Below are 23,571 nucleotides of genomic sequence, written 5' to 3'. Positions count from 1 at the left end.
TACAGCCAGGGCATCCAGCTAGTTTATTCAAGTTCAATCCCCTACTGAGAATTTGCAGACACACCAAATCAGAGTCTACATTTTAACAAGATCCCCAGGAGAGTCTTATGTGAACATAATTATTACCGCCAATGAGTTATATATAGTCCCAGGTCAGTGAGGTCATTATATAAACAGTACATAAATAGGAGAGGAACCTAGTTAACCAAGTGATCGATCATAATGCGAAGGTATGTGGGCATAGAAGAAGTACAACGAGGGAGGGTTCAGGGGGGAAATATTGGGAACAGATTGAGCAAGGTTATAAAGTGAAACCCTGAAAGGGATTTTCAACTCTGGCTGCCATTGGCACCACCCAAAACAAATCAAACACCTTTGTGTTAAAGTCGCTCCACCTCATGTCACCCCCAGGTGGCACAGAGTAAAGCTGCTCCATAAGGCTTTGTTGGCTGTAATTTTGGCAAAAGCAGATCATTAGGCCTTTCTTCCGTGGCGCTGCTGGATGGGTTCAAACTGTCAACCTCAGGTCAGTACTTGAACACAAACTACGCTACCCAGGAGACATTAGCTCCACCCAGAGAACTTTACAAAAAATACTGCATAGACCTGAACTCAGTCCTTGATATTTTGATTAAACTGGTGTGGGTAAAGACTCAAGATTATTTTAAATCTCTTCAGGGGTTCTAATATGTATCCAGAGTTACAATGAGGTTAAACTCAACATTACAGAGGAGCTTTCTCCTTGACTTTTCCAGTCCTGAGGCTGAATCTTAGTATTGTAGCAGCAGGAAAGGATACAGAAGAATTACAGACCTTCGCCTTCAAAAGTCTTCTTTATGCTTCATTGCTCTGTAAAGGGATCAGAAATCACCTGTTCCCAACCCATCAGGGCCACTGTTTGTGTTTGTTACATGTCGAGTGGGTTCTGACTAATAGCAACCCTATGTGCAATAAAAGGAAACACTGCCTCGTCATGTGCATCCTCACAATTGTTACGTTTGAGCCCATTGTCGTAGCCACTGTGTTGACCCATTTTGTTGAGGGTTTTCCTCTTTTTTGCTGCCTATGGACATTACCAAACTGGACCCACTAAGGTGGGTTTATCAAAGACTCTAGATTCCTTGGTACAACATCTGCGCACAAGGAGTTGAGAAATCAACCCAACGAAGATTCAGGCACCCCCCACCTCTGTAAAGTTTCTAGGGGTGCAGTGGTGTGGGCCATATCGAGGCATTCCTACTAAAGAGAAGAAGAAGCTATTGTGTTTGGCACCTCCAACAACTAAGCAGGAGGCACAACACCTAGTGGGCCTCTTCAGATTTTGGAGGCAACCTATCCCTCATTTGGGAATTCTTATTCAACCTATCAAGTCACACAAAAGGCCTCCCAATTTTGAGCGGGGCCCAGGACAAGAAAAGGCTTGTTAACAGGTTCAGTCTGCCGTGCAAGTTGCTTTACCACTGGGGCCATATGATCTAGCTGATCCAAAGGTGCTAAAGGTGTCAGTCGTAGATAGAGATGCAGTGTGGAGTCTTTGGCAAGTCCCTATTGGCAAATCACAACATAGACCCTTGAGATTTGGGAGTAAAATCCTCTGCAGACAACTACTCTCCTTCTGAACAACAGCTGTTGGCCTGTTACGGGGCCTAGTGGAGACTGCACGCCTCACCATGAGCCACCAAGTCACCATGAAATCTGCCCTGCACATCACGAACTGGGTATTTTATGACCCATAGATTCATGGAGTTATTATACATGTACAGCAACACTCCATCGTTAAATGCAAGTGGTATATACCAGATCGGGCTAGAGCAAAACCTGAAGGTACAAGTAAGCTGCATAAAGAAGTGGCCAAAATGCCCACAATCTCCATTCCTGTCACAGTACCTTCTGCCAGTCTGCACCGATAGCCTCTTGGGGAGTTCCTTATGGTAAGTTAATCAAAGAATAGAAAATTAATGCTTGGTTTACTGATGGCTCTGCATGATATGCGGGTGCCACTTGTAAGTGGATGGCAGCAACACTACAACCCCTTTCTTGGATCTCGCTAAAGGGCAATGGTAAAGGGAAATCCTCCCAATGGACAGAACTTCAAGCAGTGCACCTGGCCATTCAGTTTGCCTGGAAAGAGAAATGGCCAAATGTGAGATTGTTTACTGATTCATGGCTTTGGCTAATGCTTGGCTGGATGGTCAGGGAATTAAAAGGAACATGATTGGAAGTCTGATGACAAGGAGATGTTGGGAAGAGGTATGTGGACAGACCTCTCTGAATGGGCCAAGACAGTAAAGGTAATCGTGTCTCATGTGAACACTTACCAAAGGGTTACCTCTGAAGAGGAGGACGTTAACAATCAAGTGGATAAGATGACACGCACTGTGGAGACTAGTTCTACTCTTTCCTCTGCCACTCTTTTCATTGCCCAATGGGCACATGAACAAAATGGACAGGGTGGTAGAGATGGAGGTTATGCATTGGCACAGCAGCATAAACTTCCACTAATCAAGACTGAGTTACTCACCAAGGCTGAGTTCGCCACTGCCACTACTGAGTGCCCCATCTGCTAGCAGCAGAAGCCAATACTGAGTCCAAGATATGGGACCATTCCTCAGGGAGATAAACCAGCAACCTGGTGGCAAGTTGATTACATAAGACCACTTCTGTCATTGATGGGCAGAGTTTTGTTCTTTCTGGAATAGACACCTACTCTGGATATGTACATGCCTTCCCTACATACAATGCTTCTGGCAAAACTACTATTCGTGGACTTACAGAGTGCCTCATCCACCAGCATGTCATCCCACATAGCATTGCTTGAGATCAAGGAACTCACTTCACAGCAAATGCAGTGCAGCTATGGGTCCATGGCCATGGAGTCTACTGGCCCTATCATGTTCCTATCAGCAGCTGGCTCGAAAGAACAATGGAATGGCCTCTTAAAACACAATTAAGGTGCCAGCTAGGTGGCAACACCTTGTGGGGCTTGGGAGATGTTCTCCAGGAGGCTGGATATCAGAGGTCCTCAAACTATAGCCATGGGCCACATGCGGCCCGTTGAGGGCATTTATCTGGCCCGCTGGGTGTTTTTGCCCCATTTTGGTTTTTTACTTCAAAATAGGATATGTGCAGTGTGCATAGGAATCTGTTCATAGTATTCTTTAAACTATAGTCAGGCCTTCCAACAGGTCTGAGGGACAGTGAACTATCCCCCTGTTTAAAAAGTGTGAGGACCCCTGCTGTATATGCTCTAACCCAGCAGCCAAAATATGGTGCTGTGTCTCCAATAGCCAGGATTCATGGGTCCAGGAACAAAAGGGTGGAAACCAGTGTGGCACCACTCACTATTACTCCTAGTGGTCTATTTGAAGCATTTTTTTAATTCCTGTCCCAGAAACCCTGAGCTCTTCAGACCTGGAGGTCCTGATCCCCAAGAAAGAAACTCTTCCATGTGGAAACAGCACTGATTCCACTGAACTGGCAGTTGATTATACCTCCTGGCCACTTTGGGCTCCTCGTATCTTTGGATCAACAGGTCAGGAAGAGTGTCACTGTACTTAGTGGTGTGGTTGATCCTGATCACCAAGGAGAAACTGAAATGGTGCTACATTGTGGAGGTAAAGAAGAATCTGTCTGGAATCCAGGAGATTCCATAGGCCATGTCTTTAGTACTACCATGCCCTGTGACTAAAGTAAATGATAAACTACTGCAAACCACTCCTGACAGGACAGCTAATGAAGCAGACCCCTCCCGAATGAAGGTCTGGGTCACCTCACCAGGCAAAAACCATGGCCAGCTGAGGTGCTGGCTGAGGGTAAAGGTAATACAGAATGGGTAGTAAAATAAGGTAGTTCTACCTATCAGTTATGACCATGTGATCAATTGCAAAAGTGAGGTTTGTGATTGTCGGTATTTCTTCTTTATATGTGCTTATTGAATATCTTTGTCCATGTCTGACCTATCAGATGCAATTAGAGTCAGTGTATATTAATTTATATGTATGATTAATGAATAATGTTAGGTGTGTTATTTCATTAATATCTGGAAATTACATATGGCTAGAGAACAGGTGCCAAGTTGGCAAGGAGTGGACTGTGGTAGTTAAGTTTATTGGGCCAACCTGGCTAACAAGAACATGAGGGATTAATCGAGTAGCAGTTTGATTGGAGGGCAAAGAGTTAAATAGCTCTGCAAGGCTCACCCCTTCTCGCTTGCTCTCTGGTGATCAGAGCGCTGCTGCTTTAGCTAGTTCACTGCCTCAACCTGTGAGCTACAATACTTATGAGCCAGGCCAACTCATGGCTCATGTCACTGGAGTTTGAGGCTGCTTTGAGACATGCTTCGCCACACTGCTGGTGCATACATTACTTGAGCTAGAGGTTTATGGATCCTGTCACCTTGCATTGCTTGTGTTTGTTTTCCCGTCCTGGCCTGCTTTGCTAAGCTCCCGAGCTGTTGGTGACCCACTGTGCTGCTTTCTGCCTGTGGGAAAACTCTGCTTGCTTGGCCTGAGGGAGGACTGTGCTGTCTGCTTCCTTGATCTTGGACCTGGCAGCCCACATAAGTTAAAGGACTTCAAGAATATTAATTGTTCCACAGAAGTGAGTTGAATTAAAACCTCTGAATTGCTATGTGGACTAATTAGCTGTTATATTCTTTCTCGATGTATGTTATATTCTTTCTCGATATATATATTCATAAGTGTCCTGGTTTTGTTTCTCCAGAGAACCCTGCCTAACACAAACAGTGAATGCTTCCAGTGCTTTATCAGCTTGTTGAGATATTTCATTTGGTATTCCACCAATGTCTGGAGATTTGCTTTTGGTAAGTGCTTTCAGTGAGGTTTGAACTTCTACCTGTAGTACCATTGATTCTTGCTCATGTGCTTCCTCTTAAAATGATTGACTGTCGTATTATTTCTTATTGCTACTTTGACTTTATTTATTCTTCCATCTTCTTTTGATGTTTCCTGCATTGTTCGATATTTTGCCCATAGAATCTTTTAAGGTTGCACTCAAGGTTTTTATTTTTCTTGAGTTCTTTCAGTTTAAGGTATACTGAGCATGTTTTTCCTTTTTAGATTTTTCACTCTGAGTCTTTGCCCATTTCATTATAATAGTTTGCTTTGCCTTCTTGAGCTGCTCTTTGAAATTTTCTGTTCAGCTCTTTAATGTCATCGTTGTTTCCATTTGCCTGAGCTATGCTACAAATAAGAACAAGTTACAGAATGTCTTTTCACTTCCACTTTGATTTTTGTTCCTTTCTTGTCTTTTTAATGACCATTTGCTTTCTTCATGATGTTTTTTATTTCATCCCACAGCTCTCTACAGGACTTCTGTCATAAGTATACATTAACAGTAGCAGCAAATCTGTTCTTGAGATAATCTTAACGTTCATATGTGACATACTCAAGGTGGTGTTTTGGGTCTCAGGAACTTGCTTTAACTTTCCTCAGCTTCAACCTGGACTAATATATGTACAATCAATGGTCCACAGTCAGTTCCTGGACTGGTTTTAGGCCTGGTGTTAACTGTTGATATTGAACTTCTCCATCATCTATTCCCACAGATATAGTCAATGTGACTTCTGTGTATTCCATTTGAAGAAGTTTACATGTGTAGTTCGTTGCCTTTTGTTTTGTTGAAAATGTTATTTGCTATCCACAAGTCATTGGTCTTGAAAAATTCCATCATGAGATCTCTAGTTTTGTTTCCACCATCAACTATATTTTTCAACTATTCCTTCCTCTTTGTTTCCAACTTTTGCATTCTAATCCCCAATGGTTATCAGTGCCACTTGATTGCATGTTTGATCAATTTCAGGCTGAAGACATTGGTAGAATTCTTCAATTTCTCCATCACTAGCTTTAGTGGTTAGTTCATGAACTTACATAATATTTGGATTGATTGGATTTTCTTGAAGTAGATAGATATGATCCTATCACAGACAGAATAGTATTTTATTGACAATGAATGCAATGCCATTCTTCATTATTGTGTCATTCCCAGCACAGTAAACGATAGGATTTCCTGATTCAAAATGGTCAATAGCTGTCCATTTGGGCTCACTAATGCCTCGAATACTGATCTTTATGTGTTCCATTTCATTGTTTTACAACCTCTTATTTTTCCTAGATTCATTCTTCATATATTTATATTTTGGTTATTAATTGATGCTTGCAACGATTCTCATTTTGGGTTGTACTCCACCAGCAAATAAAAATCTTGAAGGTTTCTACTTCATTCACATCATTACGGTCAACTCAACTTTGAAAAGGCAGCTCAGTCATATTTTGTATGCCCTCTGACCTGAGGGGCTTATCTTCCTGCACTGTTCTGACAATGCTCCTGTTTATTAGGCTTTCCATATCTGATAAAGTTTCAGTGCTATCCACAAGGTTTTTAGCAGCTAATTTCTCCAAAGTGGGCAGTCTATTCCTTATTTGTAGTTTGTTTTTATTCCTGAAGCTCTGCTGAAACCTGTTGACTTTGGCCAGAACTGATGATATGTGACATAGTTTTCAGTGTAACAGCAGCACTGAAACTACCACAGTACAACAACTTGTTAGAGCCAAGGCAGACCAGGGGCGCTGCTAAGGATCATAGATAAGTTGGTAATATCCATGCATGATGTCCATCAGCGTAAGCTAACTTACCATTGCCCAATTTACAGCTTATTTTTTAGGCTATTAGGTCCAGGTTCTTGATAGCGTAGACTGTTCTATAAAATTAAACTATATATAAGAAGTATATGTATTGGGTAATGCAATTCATAGGTAAACTAACATGTACTATAGTTAGATCCTTGTTACTCAAATTGTGATCCATGACATAAATGATAGACTATTCCAGATTTCCTGGGCCTGAGCGTTTCCTGGGATATTCATTGCTAACACTGGGAATGTCGGGCAAATCAGGACAAGTTGCTTGCCATACTCTGCACTAGCATCTTTGGCATCCACTGTAAGAGCTTGTTGAAATCGCAGGAGCTCAGGCCCTATCCTAAGCTTACAGAGAACCAGAATTTGCATTTTAATATGATCCTCAGGGAATCTGCGTGCAGAGTAATGACTGCAATTCAGTGATCGTCAGTTCATCAAAATGTAACCACACCTAGTCCAAAGTTTCTGTGGCCAGCGGGAATGGCTTATTTGGAGAACTGAAAGGTCAGGGTCAATAGCAGGAGACAGAGTAGGTGAACAGGCGATTGGAGAGGGATCTATGTATCGAAGTCCTTATAGGTCGTATTAACAATGTTAATCGTAAATCGAAGGCCCTACTTTTTATTTGATATAAACTGAGCAAGTACTTCTCCAAGAACTGGGCTGCCACCAAAGTAGGTGGTCAGGGTGTCTGTTGTCACTCTTTCAATATGTTGTTCACCAGCAGCCCAAGTGACCTTGTTCAACCGCAAACCTTATCATGTCACTCTTGTGCTTAACACCCTCCAGTGGCTTCCTGTCATGGCACTTGGAATCAAATTTCACCTCTTTCCTCTGGCTTAGAAAGCTGAATCACCCAGCTCCAACTTCCTTCCCCACTCTCTTCTTGAGCCTGTGCTTTGGTCACTCAGGTGTTTGGTGTGTTCTTCAGTTAGGCTTTATTGCACCTTAGGACCTGGGTCTCTCCTTGACTGCTTTGCCCCCTAAACTCTGAATGGGTAGTCCTTTTTCTTGTCATTCCATTCTTAAAGTAGACACCACTTTTTCAAATGAAATAGCCACTCAGTTGCAAATGGCCCCCCAGGAATTAACTGTTCTAAATTCTCTATATGGCACTTAACTAACATCTACTTATTTACATGCTAAATTATTTTTGCCTGTCTCTTCCGCTAGAAAGTACATTCTATATTCTGGATGTTTTGTTTGTTGTAATATCTCAAATGACTAGAGTGCACTATCCTTCAAAAGCCATGTTGAACAAATGACTAGTTGTCTGTCAACAGATGATTTAGCCATGTTGAACAAATGACTAGTTGTCTCTCAACAGATGATTTAGCCATGTTGAACAAATGACTAGTTGTCTGTCAACAGATGATTTAGACTAAGGAACAGCATATGACAAAAGCAGAGAAATTCTGAAAAGCAGAAGGTGCATTGAGGAAAGTGGTTAGCTGTGCTAGAAAACATAAGGTAAGAAAATGTGCAGAAAGGTAGATTTGGCTTGCTTAGGTCCAGTTAGACTCTTGTGTACACCGTGGGAAGCGGGGAAGAATAACTCAGTCGGGGTGAAATAACTAAGCTCTCTTTTAAGAAAATAACTTAAAGGCAGCATGAAAGATTACAAACTTGCAGAATAAATGTATCAGAAATAGAAGAACTCATTATCATCAAGCCCCTTCCGACTCATGGTGAGCACATATGCGCAGAGTAGAATGATGCACCTAGCATTTTAAAGGTTGTGACTTTTCAGAAGCAGATCACCAAGGGTCCTTCTTGAGAGGTGCCTCTGGATAGGTTCCAACTGTCAGTTTCTCAGCGAGTATTCAGTGCTTGGCAATTTGTTTCACCCAGGAACTTGAGGCAACAACCTATTTGGGCGGTGCAGTCATTCTCAACTGTTAACTGAAAGATGGAGTGCCTCAGCAGAAAAACTTGGCGACGTACTTTCAAACAAATCGGTAATTGAAACCCCATAGAGCACAGTTCTACTCTAACACACAGTGTCTCCATGAGTTGGAGTTGATCTGATGGCAACCACAAATCAGAATCAATTCAATGGCAGTAAGTTTGACGTTGGTTTTGGCCCCGGCGGTGTATTGGGTTATACATTGAACTATTGCGGTAGCAGTTATTTTTTAATGTGCCTCTTGTAGCCAAAGTCTCTGGAACTCCCACTAAACAACCTTCATGGTTCTGGTAAGAAGGTGGGGGAATGTACTGATAGAATTTCCCTATGAGTAATTGTGAACAGGATTCCTTGGAGGGCCATCCTGTTCTGTATAAAACGGGCCCTCTGAGAAGCAGGAGGAAGGATATCATTACCAGCAAGAAACAGAAGTAGAGCACATCCTCTGAACCTAAGATCTCTGTGCAGGGAAACTTCTGGATTTAGATGGCAGCTATACCATCAGAAAAACAGCAACAGAACCAAGAGGAAGAACAGGGAACAGTGGTGGATTTCCCAAAGCAAAAAGCAAGTAAAGCTGCGTGTTATGGTTCAGGAAGTCAGCTTGCTTGATGGGGGGTTTCTGGGTGCTTCCCCATTAATTGGCAAAACTGGTTTTACTAACCCATGGAAGTGGAGCTGAATGCTTTACGCCTGAAGCTTACCTCAGGTCACTTATTTCAAGGAGTTGGGTGTGCTGATCCACTAAGCATAAGCTGAATGAATTCAGTTGAGGCTTACAGAAGAGTAAGATGTCCCTTTGGGCATTTATTAGCAAAATCTGAAATTTGTAACATGTCCTGGTAAACAACTAACCTGATAATTTCTCACTAGCATACCAACTTGCTAATGTCCTTAATAAATTCTTTAATGATTAATTTTATCTGAGTTTCTCTGTAGCCATTGCAATGGATATTAGAACCCAAAGAAGTAGAATAAAGAACAATAATTGATACACTACACTTTCATTATAATGCTTTGTATTTTCAAGTTGACCTTTGACATTTTCTATTTAGCTCTTTTACTCCATCATTTCTTCCATTTGCTGTAGCTACTCAACACTTAAGAGCAAGTTTCAGAATCTCTTCTGACTTTTACTTTGATCATTTCTTTTTTGATTTTTAAATTTTTTCTTCATGTATTCTCTCATTAGTGTTCCATATGTCAAATCTCTTCTTGAGAGGTCTTCGAAATTCAGGTGGAATATGAGCAATTGATGGTTTGTTCCATAGTTAGCCCTTGGCCCCACTTCGTCTACTCATTTGAGCTGCTCCATCATCTCTTTTTGCAGATTTAGTCCATCTGACCCTGCATCCTCCATCTATAAAGATGCATGCGTACTGTCACTATTTAGGTTGTTAGGGGGTAAAGGCTAAATAAGAACTGTGTGCACCTGTTTCAACTTAGCTATAAATCAACTTAAGACATATAGGAACAGGTCTTGTTCATCATATCCTTGGGACTGCCTGTAGGTATCACTCAGGGCTGAGGGAATTTCAATGAAGAAAAAGGTGGAATTAAATGTGATTCATGGCTACTCTGCGTAAAGTGGGAGGATAATTTTTAAATGAAAATCCCATATGTGAAATAGCAAAGAAATAAATATCATAGAATTGTTAGAACGTATTTATATGGAGACCTTTTTTTAAACATAAAAGGGAAAAACAAAAAAGGGGAAATGTGATAAGAAAAAAACCATAATAGATCAATGTATACAGTATGACTTTAACTATGTATGAACATTTTTAAAAAGAGACAAGAAGAAAAACTATAAAATGTTAACCCAGACTTCTCTGGGTAGTAGGGTTCTAGGTGATTTTGTTCCTTGTTTTTCATCTGTATGCTTTTCCCAAACATTCTGAAATGATTACAAATTTATAATTAGGAAATGTGGCATCTTATGAAAGAAGTTGCCCATCAAAACAATGAAAACATTAAGGTTTTAGGCCTTAAAGTGGTAGCACTATCGAATAAGTGTTGGATTTCGAATTAGAAGGTCAGCTGTTCAACCCACCAGCTGCTCCTTGAAAGAAATATGAGGGTGTCTTCTCTCTTAAAAAATAAAGTTTCAGAAACCCTATATATGGTCCTTTTGAATCTGAAGGTATACACAAGCAGTGGGTTTTGATTTTCTAAGTATTGGGGAGATTGCTGTGAGCAAATCAAACAAAGGTATTGAGTTCAGAGAGCTTATAATTTGGTGGAGAAAACAAAATAGATTTTGGCATGTCCATATTATAAAATTGTTTGATACATTTTAAAAGATTCTTAGGTGTTCTCAACTTGTTTGTACCTCATAGAGCTGTTTAAATGAACCACTGTCCAGTCCAATCCTGTGCCATCCTCAAAATCCCTACTAAATTGAAGTCTATTTTTTTGTTATACACAATCCTATAATAGTGGGGGTCTTGCTTGATACTCATCCTCAGGAAGGAAACACAGAAGATATGGGTGCTATAGCAAAGTGTGCTGAAGAATTTACATGGTACCTGGCTATCGGACAGAATATCATCTGGGGTCTTTTTGAAGCAGTGAACCAACAGTGAGGTCTCTGGGGCTGGCCCCAATCCAAGCTACATGGACCTCCTCCCCAGAAGAATGCACTTCAAAGGATAGCATTACAGATACAGCTCAGGAAGAAGAGGGGGTCTGCTCAGACCACACACTGGAGCAAACTAAGAGGGAGGGAGAGAGGGAGGGGGAAAGAGAGAGAGAGAGAGAGAAACCACATCCTGACCCACCAAGCCCCAAGGATGACATTCCTGCTCAGAGCAGCCAATACACAGAGAGGAGGGTAGGGTAAGCGCCATCATGATACATAGCATCCTCTCACTGAGCACTATGGCCACATAGCACTATGGGGGACAGCGCTGGAGACAGAGGGCGGGAATTGTGCCCAATCTGACACCCCCTCCTCCAACACACACACACACACACACACACACACACACACACACACACACACACTTACCGGGGCAAAACATGAACGTAGTGCAACAGAGTACCAAGGGGAGCAAAGCAATGAAGTCACCGAGGAATCCCCAAAATAGACTTCAGGGCCAAGGCTTGACACCTCATCAGACTCAATCAGAAAACATTCTTAAAGGTCAGCAGACAGGCCCTGAACTAGTTATAGGTTTCTTTCCCCGCCCCCACCACCCCCATGTCTATCTATATAAGATAGGTAGGATAAGCAATACCAAGGAGAAAACAATGGGACCATTGGTTCTGGAGGGACAGGGGAGAGGAAGATGTGGGGGAAAGGGAGGGGAAAGTGTAAAAACCCAGGGACAAGGGAACAACAAGAAATCTAAAATCGATGGCTGGCAAGGAATGTATACAATACCTGATGGGGTTTGATCAAGTACAGTGTAGCCGAGAGGAATCATGAAAGCCGAATGAAAGTTGAACATGATAGCGGGACAAGAGGAAAGTAAAAGGAAGAAGAGGAAAGAATTAGGGGGCAAAAGATATTCAAAGAGGTATAAATATAGGTACATACATTTGTAAATATGTTTATATATAGTGATAGGGATATAGGTCTATGTACATATACTTATATGTCAAGTATTAAGATAACAGACATTGGGCCTCAACCCAAGCCCTCCTTCAATGCAAGAACTCTTTGTTCTAATAACCTGGCAATCTATCATGTTCGCCTTCCTGACACTATCACTGAAGACAAAATGGGTGCATAAGCAAATGCAGTGAAGAAAGTTGATGGTGCCCGGCTTTAAATAATAGTGTCTGAGTCTTAAAGGCTTGAAAATAAACAAGTATCCATGTAGCTTGGAAGCAACAAAGCCCACATGAAGAAGCACACCAGCCTGTGTGATCAGGAGGTGTCAACAGGTTCAGGTATCAGGCATCAGAAACCACAAACAAACAATCATATTTATGTGAATGATGGGGGCTAGATCCAAATCCCATCTGTAGACCATTGGACATCCCCTCACAGTCGGAGCACAAGGAAGGGACAAGCTAGCCAGGATGCAGTATAGCACCAATGAGACATACGTCATTCCTCTAGTTCTTTAATGCTTCTCTCCCCTCCTCCAACTATAATGACCCCACTTATACCTTAAAAATCTGGCTAGACAAGAGCATGTATGCTGGTACAGATAAGAGCTTTCGACATACAGAATCCAGGAGAGATACACCCCTGAGGTACAGTAATGGAAGTAGCAATACCATGAGGGTAGGGGGGAAGGTGGAGCAAGAAAGGGGGAACCAACAGCAACAATTGACATATAACATCCCCCACCCCCAGGATGACAAATGATTTGGATAGTAAGTGTGCAACACTGCTTGATATAATTAAATTATAGAATGGCACGATGTCTGGATTAGCTCCTAATAAAAATGGTTTGAAAAAGAAGTGAAATGAACATTTGTACCTAAAAAATAAAATGCACTTTCCTTTTTAAAAAAGTCGTGGCGCAAGCTGTATAGGTGTTGGAGAGTAGTAGAACAGCAGTATGGCTAGGAATAGACGTAGGACCGACAGAGGATACAACAAAGCAATGAATGTCATAGAACATACTGGGGACAAAGGTATAAATATATCTTAGAAAATATCTCAAATCCTTGAGAAAATGGGTCATTGGATCTTGGGAACAGGACTATGGTTTCAGGAGACACCAAAGTTTATTGGCATAATATATTTTACAAAAATCGTGTTTTCTCTCCTCCTTGGGTGAGTCATGACTGACTAGGCTTTTAAAATCTTGTGAACAGCCATAGCAGGTACAACCATTGCTCTCTCTCCCCCATCTTGAGGAGTGATGAAAACGGACAGATATATGGAAATAATTAGTTCAATGGACTAGTGAACCATGCAAACATTAGCTCCCATGATCCTGAGACCAGAAAAAAATCAATGTTGTCCAGCTAATGCTACCAACTTCTCTGAAAAGAATCCCATTAGAAGGTCCTAGATAGAGTAGGATAAAAATATGGACCCAAACTAAAAATTATAAAAGAGACAAGGGCAGATAGAGACAGGTGAGACTCCCAAGACTATGGTCCATAGTTAACCTCCAGGTCTGGAAATGAATTAAACTTTATGTTAGAAAAATTATTTAAGATCAAAAGGGTAACATTTACCCAATGGCAAATTTCAGATTATTAGGAGAAAAGGAGAAAAAAAGTTAGGCAACTCAGGGAGAAAGTGGGATACGTGATACTAAATTGAGGGGATTATAGTGCATGAGTTGAAACAAAATGTGTGTGAGTTATTGAATATAAAATCAATCTATATACGCATCACCTTATTAACAATTTAAAATTTTAAACAATTTTAATACCATTGTTGAAGCTTCTGTGTCAATCCATCTCATTGAGTTTTCCTCTATATTCTTAGCCTCTAATTTACTGTGACATTCTTCTCCTGTAGTGAAGTCTCACCATGCTGATATCTAAGAAGGATTCTGGGTGTACTTCTTTCGATGCACATTGTTTGTTCTTCTGGGTTTCCATGGGGTATATAATCTTTGTCATCACATAATTCAAAGTGCATCCATTTTTTCAGTTTTTATTAATCATTGTCCAACTTTCACATGCATATGAGGTGACTAAAATTACCATGGCTTTGATCAAGTGCATCTGAGTGCTCAAAGTGATTATTTTTTAATGTTTTTAAGTGATCTTGGACAGCAGATTTGCCCAGTTAAATACACGGTTTGATTTCTTGACTGCTGCTGCCATGGTCATTGTGTTAGTCTGGGTAGTCTATAGAAACATTGGCTCCATGGACTTGAGTTGGGCTGACCTGGAACATTTTTTTTTCATATAGAATTCTTTCTTGATATACATATGCAGGTCACTGGTTTTGTTTGTCTTGAAAACTCAGCCTAACACACTATCTCTAGTTCTTTTTGCAGGATTACCTCTCAGTCTATGCACACATTTTATATGAGCAGAATTAAGTGTTCTGGAATTCTCATTCTTTTCAATATTATCTATAATCAGCAATGATCACACTATCAAATGCCTTTTCATACTCAGTGAAGCAGAGGTAAACATCTAATAGTCTTTCCCTTCCATCAAGACTCATCTGACATCAGCAGTGATAGCCCTTGTTCCATGTCCTCTTCTTAATCCAATGGTACCATTTTGAATGATCTTCAGCAGAATTTCACTTGTGTGTAATATTAATGAATGGTCAATCATTTCCACATTCTGTTGGATCACTTTTCTTTGGAATGGGCACAAATTAAGGATCTTCAATCCTATTGGCCAGCCAGCAGTTTTTCAAAATTTTTAGCATAGACCAGCAAACACTTCCACTGTTGCATCTGTAACATATTTTAAACTAGTTAAATTTAAAGGTATTAATATAAAAGGACCATCAAAATTCAATATTTAATTGCAGAAGAGAATTGCAGTACCCCACTTCTGTAAATAGGATAATAGTAAAATATATTAGTGTCCAAAGGAAAAAGTCTGAATGGCATTAAGGAATAATTTTGCCTCTTAAAATGGTTGTTTGATTTTTTGCTGTTATTGTAAAGACAGTACTACTTTTATAATAAAAATATCTAAATAAATATTGTGTATAGGTGGTAAGCACTAGAAACACTTTCTGGAAAATTGATACTACATATATCCCTTCACTATTGGGATATAGTGAAATTCAAGTTAAAATGTCCAATGTTTAGAGATACTTAAAATTATCATTATGACTTTAAAATTGGCCCCATGAAATCTCAATAAAAAGGAGATACAGTGTTAAGACAAACTTTTTTGTTATAATCATAACTCAGCAAGGACTGAACTCTTGTGTTCTTCCCTTCATGATGAACACAAATCTTTCCCTGAAGGAATGGAGCAGAGCTACTTTGAGCTGCTCTGTTTTATCTATGATTTGTTTGTTTCTGAGCACAAGGAAGACACACTCCTTCCTTAGTACCTTTTTTACAAATTAGACATCATTTTCCCTTGGGTTCAACAACTATCCCCCTGATGTCTTTGCTTTCCAAATTTATGGTGTGTTTCAAGAAAGAGTTGAAATATCCAACAAGGGGAGATAACCAAAAACCAAGCCCACTACGGTCATCAAGTGGATTCTGACTTGTGGTTACCCTCGATAGGCTTCCCAAGGCTGTAAATCTTCATGGGAGGAAATAGGCTTTGTCTTGAAGAGCAGGTGGTGGGTTTGAACCCCCAAACTCCAAAAGTATGTTATTGTGTAGTTGTCTTTTACATGGCCCTTAGCTATGCTTTCGTTGCTCTTCTCTGTGTAAAAGTGTTCAGAAGGTGCTACACTTTCAGACTCCTTTTTCATAGAGCATCTTGTTAGATTTTTTGCTGAGAGGCACTAATAGGAGACTTAATCACTGCCACTGAGTCAATTCTGAAGCATTACCACTCATTGGACATAGCAGAACTGCCCCTTTGGGTTTCTGAGACATTAAATCTTTATGGAAGAAGACAGCTTCACATTTTTCCTGTGGAATGGCTGGTGGGTTGGAACCACTGACCCTGTCATCACCAGCTCCATTCATAGCCCACTATTCCACCAGGGCTGCTTGGTAGGAGACAATCTGATAGTAAAAAAGGAGAAACTAGGTTTTTTCTGCTTCTGGTGGTTCCTTCAAAGCAGGAGCAACAACAACAGTGAAGACAGGCAACTGCAGTGAAGGCAGGCAACTGTGTGTTTCCAAAACACCTGTGACCATTTTAACAGCATTAATATCGCTTTGGACTCCTGGATTTTTACTTACTGATAGTAACCCCGCCCCCCAACGTCTCTCTAAAATTTTATCAAATGCATTTCTCTGAGCCCTAGCCCAGGAGTGGTAGCAAGTTTGCAATAACATCAACTTTTGCCCAGTGTTTCTAAAACTAGCTAGAATGCTTGCTCTGCTTACTTCCATGCCCTTTTGCAACATGGTTTTCCAGCTCTTCTCATACAAAATTTCTCTACTCCTTGAATCTGAGCTGGTCTGATTTCCTTTGAATAATAAAAAAACCTCAAAAGAAATCCCCTGCCATTGGGTTGATTCCAACTCCTAGAAATACTAAAAGACAGAGTAGAACTGTCCCACTGGGTTTCCCTGGCTGTAAATGCTCTTTCTCCTGCAGAGCACCCAGTGGTTTCAAACTATAGCCTTGTGCTTAGCAGCCCAACTCATAGCCACCGAATGCAATGAACATGGCATTGTGCCAATTCCAAGTCTAGTCCTCAAGAGGACTTGCATACTTCCACCCTATTGGTACGTTCTAACTGCCATGAAGATAACCCCATATTAACCTGTTGGAGAATGAGAAACCATGTGGACCAGAATTTAGTCAATCCTCTTGTCCCAGTGGAGGCCCTTTATGGGACATTGTGTAAAATGTCCCAGTCAAAATGAGCAAAGTCAATTACAAACAGATGAGGGAGTTCAATTGAGACTAGAGTACTGCAACTCCAACTGCTGACCATAGAATTGTTTCTTTAAGAAATGCTAGTGTGGTTTGTTACACAGCAATAGCTAACTGATACACACCTTTCTTTTTGCTTTTCTGCACTTCCTATATTTTTATTGCAAATTACTAGCATTAAGATCTCTATTTTAAATATGCAATGATTTCTGCTCTGTTAGCCCACTGGCTGCTACAAATGCTATGGGCACAGGACGCAGCCATGAAACAGATGTTGAAGGAAAGTAACCTGACACAGAAATTCCCACAGTATATTTTAAGTAAAAAATGAAATTATGGAATAGAATATGATGTCAATTAAGTTATATATCTTTATTTGCATATAAAAGTAATGTTTACTGTAAGATTAGATATAGGATAATTGTACAGATTTTTTAAACTATATTTCTCTGTTGCCCGAGTGTCTTACAAAAATGAATTTTAAAAAATCACCTGAAGTTTTTAAACATTTCAAGACATCTAGATTGATATTTGGTTTGGGAGAACCATGACACTCCCTGAAACTTTTTTGGTAGTCTATTGCAAATTGGCATTTTCCCTATAAAATACTACAAAAGAAGACTGCTAACAGTATCTTGTTGCCCTAAGAACCCAACTCATTGTCATGGAGGTGATTGTGTCTCAGGGTGACCCTATATAAGATTCCTGAGGCTTAAAAGATCTTTGTGGGAGCAAATAGCCTCATCTTCCTCCTGAGAAATGTTTCTGAGTAATATAGAATTTGGCCAATTATTTGTAAGATTGGTCATAGTCCGTGCTCTTCTGTTTACATGCATTTTTGTTTTTGTGTTTTGCGATGTGGCTTTCTAGTTATCATTTAAAACAAAAGGAATCTGTTTCACTACTGCTTGAAACTGAGCTGGCCCTGAAGTTAGTTTTCATAGAATTATCTCTGTCTGCCTCCAAATTGGGTCATCTTCTCATCATAATTGAAAACATTTATTGACTATTGAAATCACGCTTTGAACTCAAACTGTCAGAGGCAAGACCTATATGATTTAAAGTATATTTTGATGTTAAATTACCTGGGTTCTCTGCTGGATTCTGTTCCTTGATAGTCTTCCCATGTGTAAAATGCGACAATAATATTAGCTGCTTCTTTGTCTTCACATGAGATAATGTGCACAAAGTGGACAGTGGGTGCTCCATTGGTGTTAGTTATTATAGTAACTCTCTGCCCCTAATTATAGAAATTTAGAACTAGAAAGAACCCAAGAGATGCTTTAGTTCAGCCCTTTAACTAGAGATCCCAACTTTTAGAGGAGTGTGAAATCAATTGAATGGGTCACTTCTAGCATTCGGGGGTAAGAGAGAAAAAGGAATTGAATAGAATAGAAAACGCCAGATTGCATTACATGCAAGAAAGGGATGCATTGCTTCATAAAACAGTTGTCTCAATGACGAGGGCAATGAATGTACAGATGTGCTTTACACAACGGATGCATGTAAGGATTGTGATAAGAGTTGCATGAGCCCCTAATAAAACGATTAAAGACTCAGTTGTCTCAGCAGCATAGCAGACGCAGCTGGTGCTGTGCCCAAATCACCGCAGGTCCCTTTAGCTGGTTTTATTCATCCTCCAGTGTCTTCCTGGTCTTCTCTTACAGGATCTGTCTGCCCGGCAGTGCATTCTGTAGCTACTGGAGCCACGCTGGCCTAAGAATTATTATTGCCACATCACAGATTTTTCCAAAACAAAATAAACATTTATTATCTCACCTGATATTTTAGGGTCAGGAAGTTGGGCGTGACTTAGCTGGGCGGTTCTGGCTAGGGATCTCTCATGAAACTATAATCAAGATGTTGGCTGGTTTTGCCATCCTCTTTGGGCTGGAGTGGGGCTGGAGGATGTGTTCTAAACTTACTGACATGATGGTTGGCAGGTGTTATTTCCCGAATGGATATTGGCCGGAGGCTTCATTTCCTTGTCATCTGGGTCTCACCCCAGGATTGTTCATGAAATGACAGCTGTGAGAGCAAGTGATCTAAGAAAGAAAGAAAACATAAGGTTGAAACTGCAGTGTTTTTATGTCCTAATCTCAGAAGAAGCCTGCCATAGTTTCTGTTTCTTTTTATTCACACTGTAGGACGGAGCTACACAGTGATGTGAATATCAGGAGATGAGGATCATTGGGAGCCACCTCGAGGGATAACTGCCACAAGTAACAACAACTAAAATGCTGGGAAAGTTAGCTCCCACTGAGGTGCCTATCACCAGTTCTTTTAGGCTGGTGTGAGAGAGCCCAGCTCTCTTGCTTTAAGTTGGGTCAGACTCTGTAATATAGCTTAAGCTCCAGAGTTCCCCCTGGGCTCACGCTGAGGCTGGCACCTCACTCTAAATCACACGCTTAATTGTCTCCCCCCCACCCCTTTGTTTCTTTTACCCCCATACCAATTTATTCTGGGCATGTGTCCTTAATAAATCACTTTCTCTCAAATCCTTATTTTTAGAATATCAGATTCTGGGAAATCCAGACTGGGACATGAGGGGTGGTGCTGGTGGTGGTGTGTTTACGAGGGCAGCATAAAACATTTCTTACCTGAAGCCATTGTCAAAAAGCATTGAATTAAAAGTGTGTGTGTGTGTGTGTGTGTGTTTTCTAGAGCAGCATAAAACATTTTTTAACAAACCATTGTCAAAAGCATTGAATTAAAAGAGTGAATGAGCGAGTGAGTGAGCAAGTGAGAGAGAGCAGCCTGCTATATGTCAGTCTCTTCATTTTACAACTAAGTAAATTGAGCCCCCAAATGTAAAGTGATTAATCCAAGTAAATGCGTAGTGATTTGATAACCCTTTGGTCCGCTTTTCACTTCCTGTGCTCATCTGCTGAATGTCCGATCACCCCCATTGGATTAAATAACTCCGCTACTTGATAGCTGTGTGACTTAAAACAAGTCCATCCCCCTGAACCTCCGTGCTCTCTTCTGTAGCATGGGCATAACAACTGCCATAAGTAAAACCAAACATACTGTACATTTCCGCTGTCGACCTATGCCAAAGAGAAGGTCGCTGCTTGAGCTCCAGCCGCAGCCATGGGCTGCCGGCTGCCCGCTGTTACCGGTACTGTAAGAACAAGCCTTTGCTCGAAGTCTCATTTCTGTCGAGGTGTCCCTGATGCCAAGATTCGCATCTTTGATTTGGGTCGGAAGAAGGCAAAAGTGGATGAGTTCCCACTCTGTGGGCACGTGGTGTCTGATGAACATGAGCCGCTCTCATCAGAAGCCCTGGAGGCCGCCCATATTTATGACAATAAATACATGGGGAAAAGTTGCGGCAAAGATGACTTTCTTATCTGCGTGCGGCTCCATCCGGTCCACATCATTCACATCAAGATGTTGTCCTGCGCTGGGGCCGACAGGCTCCACACCGGAATGAGAGGTGCCTTCGAGAAGCCCCAGACTACTGTGGCCAGAGCCCACATCGGCTAAGTGATCCTGTGCACCTGCACCAAGGTTGAGAACGAGGAGCACGTGATCGAGGCCCTATGCAGAGCCAAGTTCAAGTTCCCTGGGCGCCAAAAGATCCACATCTCCAAGAAGTGGGGCTTCACCATGTTCAAAGCTGATGAATTTGAAGACCTCGTTGCCAAGAAGCACCTCATTCCTGATGGCTGTGGAGTAACATATGTCTCCAATCGTGGTCTCCTGAGCAAGTGGCAGGCTCTGCATTCCTGAGGACTGGGAGAACTATTCTTGTTGGGCCAGGGTGGGCTGATTTACGGCTACCGATAGTTTGTTTGTTTGTTTTTCTGGCAAACAATAAACATTTGTTTTGGGGAAAAATATTGTACAGAAACTAAATCAAATTCAGGCTCCAGTATTCACTGGCTCTTTGATTTTAATATAATTATGTATTTTCCTTTCCCTCGTTGTGAGATAAGAGACTAATAAATTCTAGTGTACAGGTGATCAGATTCTATAGCATATATAATACCATATGAATGATTATCATGTAAGTAGAAGTGCTTTGTAAACAATAAAGTATTACATATGTGAGCTATTTTGGTTATTGGGATTTCCAATTCTGCTTGCTCATTTAGTATTATATATAAAAACATGAGACCTTTTTAATTAACATCTTGTCATTTTTAAAAAGGAGAATATGTTCATATATTGCTAGGTTGAAACATTTTTTTTCTTTAAAAAAGCTAATGAATTTTCTTTAGGAACTATCTGAAAAAGAATTTTAAAAGAAGTAATTTAAAATCTTCTCCATTCTACTTTGGTGAGTAACAACGAGGCTCTTAAAAGCCGGCGAGCAGACATCTAAGATGTAATGAGGGGTCCCCTTTCTATCCGGAGAAAAGATAAGTGAGGAAAATTAAAGGTGCATGGAAGTTGGCCAGTGGATTGCAGTACCACAAGAATTTCAGTCTCCGTGTTCCAGAGAACAGAGTAACTAGATGATGACCAGGAGCTCTGAAAAGGATTACCTTAGAACAGCGGTTCTCAACCTATGGGTCACGATCCCTTGGGGGGTCAAATGACTCTTTCACAGGGGTCGCCCAATTCATAACAATAGCAAAATTACAGTTATGAAGTGGCAATGAAAATAATTGTATGGTTGGTGGAGGGTCACCAAAACATGAGGAACCTGTATTAAAGGGTCGCAGCATTAGGAAGGTTGAGAAAATGTGAAACAAAACTAAAAATCATAAAAAGACCAAATTTGCTGATTGAGTAGAGACTAGTAGAACCCTTAAGACTATGACCCGTAACCACCCTAGAGGCCTGTAAGGAGAACAAGAATTTTAGAGAGGCAAGCTCACCTTAGACTCACCGGACATTCAGATCAAAAGGACAGCATTTATCCAGTGATAAAGTTCCGAAGGGGTAGGAGAGAAGGAAGAATAAAAACAGGAAGCACAGAGAGGATGTGAGATAAGTGATGTTACCTTTTGGGGATTAAAATAAATTGCATGAAAAATGTGTACGACTTGTTGATTGGAGGACTGATATACTCTCTAAACCTTTACCTGATTCACAATAGAAAGTTTGAAAAGTGAATGATTTTATACTTTAAGTAAGTTTTAATGAAAACAGCTGTTATTTTAGGTGAAATATGAAAAGATAGTTAAAAATTTGAGGAATTTTTCTTTCTCGCAAACTGGCACTATTTCTGAGTGGTTGCATGTGATAATGTCTAACATCCAAGAACTTTTGTTCGAGGAGTAAAAACATTTAAATAATAGGGTCATGGTAATGGAATGGTTTTATAGTTCCCATTAACAGATTATTTCTCCATCTGGAGTAAGCCCTGCTCTTTCCAAGAACCAAAGACTCCAAACTCTTAAAGACTAGTTCACTGAAGCACTGTCCGAGTGTTTATTCTGGCTCTTCGTGACTGTATAGGACAGGGTTGGGCTACCCCATAGGATTTCCAAGGTCTTCACCTACAGCAGCAGACTGTGGCCTCTTCATCCCACCAAGCAGCTGGTGGGTTAAAACAGGTAACAGATGAGTGCTTTAATCACTGCACCGTTAAGGCTCTTTGAAAGGAAATGGACGATATAAACAAATTTTGTTGGAAAGCTGAAGGAAAGATTCTTGGAAAATAATAATTTGAGACTTGTATTTAGAAAACACAAAACATGCATATGGGTAAGACTGTTTAGAAGCTGGTAGAATGAACTTGCCTAGAGAAGCAGGGGAAAATCTGATTTGGTTAAGGGACTATAAACTTATTATTTTAGTTAAAACTGAGAGTATATTAAAAATTATGGCCCACTCTGTGAACATATAACCACCCATATGAAGTTCCAAGGGGATAAGGCAGATATCCTAAGAAGAGCAATTTGGTAATATTAATAAAGAATGCAGAACATTTAGCTATGGAAGTGAGTTCATTTCTAGACCAGAAGGATGTGTGGTCCGTTAGTCCAGCCTTATGGCTCAGTTTTCAACCAAACAGCAGGCTATACGAAGGAACAATAACAGTGAAGTATGCACACCTTAGCATAACCAAGCATTTGGGATTAAAAGGGCAACATTTACCTCAGGATAAAGTTCAGAAGGGTTAGAAAAAGAGGAGGAATGGACACAGGAAATGCAGTGAGGACATAGAATAAGTGATGGTATATTGTGCAGATTGTAAATCCTGATATGAAATAAATGTATATGAATTGTTGAGTGGAAAACTCTTCTCTTAACCTTCACCCAATTCACAATGCAAAGTATTTAAAATGATCAGTGCATTGTGGACCCAGAAATTATACTTCTGGATGCATATATATATATATGATTTGTGGGTAGCCTTTTAATTTTAAAACATTTGTAATAAGCTTATCATTTTTATACTAAATAAGTTTCGAAGTAAACCAATGTCATCAACTAAGGCTTGTTTTAATAAATTATAATACATTCATATAATAAAATGTTATGCAACTGCAAAGACAGAATGCTCTGTCTGTGCTGATATGTTAAGAACTATAAAATGTATTAAGTAAATATGAGAAAATACACTGCAGTATGTAAGGAGCTTTAAAAGGTTCATGGAAAAAAATTGAATAAAAAGATAATGAAATTTTAAATGGATGTTTA

At 40.4% G+C, this 23,571-nt stretch overlaps 1 pseudogene; it reads left to right on the top strand.

The window, feature by feature from the left end:
- Positions 1-222: 222 nt before the first annotated feature.
- Positions 223-20,706, top strand: LOC142433305 (large ribosomal subunit protein uL16-like; annotated as a pseudogene).
- The last annotated feature ends 2,865 nt before the right edge of the window (positions 20,707-23,571 follow it).

Source organism: Tenrec ecaudatus, chromosome X (assembly GCF_050624435.1).
Source record: "Tenrec ecaudatus isolate mTenEca1 chromosome X, mTenEca1.hap1, whole genome shotgun sequence".
NCBI lineage: Eukaryota > Metazoa > Chordata > Mammalia > Afrosoricida > Tenrecidae > Tenrec > Tenrec ecaudatus.
Note: the sequence above shows the minus strand (reverse complement) of the source record. Positions and strands in the feature narration are given on the sequence as shown.